Genomic DNA, 1,535 nt, shown 5'->3' with positions numbered 1-1,535 from the left:
TGAGTTTTTGTGCCCTCTGTGTCTGACTGGGAATAACAACACAAATGTCATATTTGTCTGAAAGGAGAGTAAATAAAAAAATATATGTAAAGAAGAAAAGATACTGTATGACTTGAAAGTATTTCTCATCACCCTCATCGCATCATATGTCAGTTCATTGACTTGCACATTGACATCAAATCCCATTTCCTTATTATTCAGTGCCCTTAGCAGCTCATATTTCCTACAATAATTACCATAATTTATATTACGCACTATACTACTTAGCTTTAATAACTACTACTTCCTGGCAGCACTCGAGGCTGTTGTAAGGATTTATTCTGCAAGAATAATACTGTTGATTGTTGCTTAGCAGCACCTGTGTTGAATAATAAATCAGACTTGCTAATATTAATTTCCCTGTTTAATTCCACGGCGAATCAAGGCTGACAGAGAACCTACATAGTTTTGTTTATAGTCTGAAATAAGAGCATATCGTGTTGATTTGTAGTATCTGTAGTCCTCAGTAGTTTAAACAGGGCCTTAAGTAGTCTCTCTATCCTTTGTCTGCTGTGTCTGGCCATAATAGGATGTGTCATCAAATTGATTGGATGCGAGATTTCATTAGGACACAGATTAGGGGTAATTCGAGGCAGTGGGGGTCCTTGCAATTCTGCTATTGTTTAGAAATCTCAATCTTGGTCGTCACACACTTAGCTTTATGCATACAGGCTTGCTGCAGAGGATTAGGGTAGCAGGTAGCCTAGTGGTTAAGAGCACTGGGCCAGTAACCGAAAGGTTACTGGTTTAATGAGCCGACTAGGTGAAAAATCTATGTGTCATTGAGCAAGGCACTGAACACCAATTGCTCTACAGTACAAAAATAGCAACAGTGATACTTATTTTAAGTGCCATCACTTGTCTGTGCTTGGTCTTCACTTTTCTCCTACAGAATGTGTCTTACTAGGCGTAAACATTCTGACAGATAAACAATATTCTACTGAACAAACCCAACGAGCGACTATCAGCAAAACCTTGGAAATTGTCTAAGCTCCTAAATGATTTAGCATTTACAAGCTTCTGACTCTTTCCCTTAGGATCTTCATCTGTATGTTTTGTCTATCCCACAACCCTCTCTAACTCACATGCATCCTTCCACTATATGTAAGATTTATTTAAGTAAGACACATACTCAGTTGCATTGGTCTATAGCTTCAGCAAAACTAGAGAGAATATTTATAAAAGCCTAAATAGGTACAGTCATGGCCAAAATTGTTGGCACCCCTGAAATTTTTCCAGAAAATGAAGTATTTCTCACAGAAAAGTATTGAAATTACACATGTTTTGCTATGCACATGTTTATTTCCTTTGTGTGTATTGGAATAACACAAAAAAAACAGGAAAAAAGCAAATTTGACATAATTTCACACAAAACTCAAAAAATGGGCCGGACAAAATGATTGGCACCCTTAACTTAATATTTAGTTGCACACCCTTTGGAAAAAATAACTGAAATCAGTCGCTTCCTATAACCATCAATAAGCTTCTTACACCTC

Source organism: Coregonus lavaretus (assembly GCF_964263955.1).
Source record: "Coregonus lavaretus genome assembly, chromosome: 18".
NCBI classification, from domain to species: domain Eukaryota; kingdom Metazoa; phylum Chordata; class Actinopteri; order Salmoniformes; family Salmonidae; genus Coregonus; species Coregonus lavaretus.
This window is presented reverse-complemented; position numbering follows the sequence as displayed.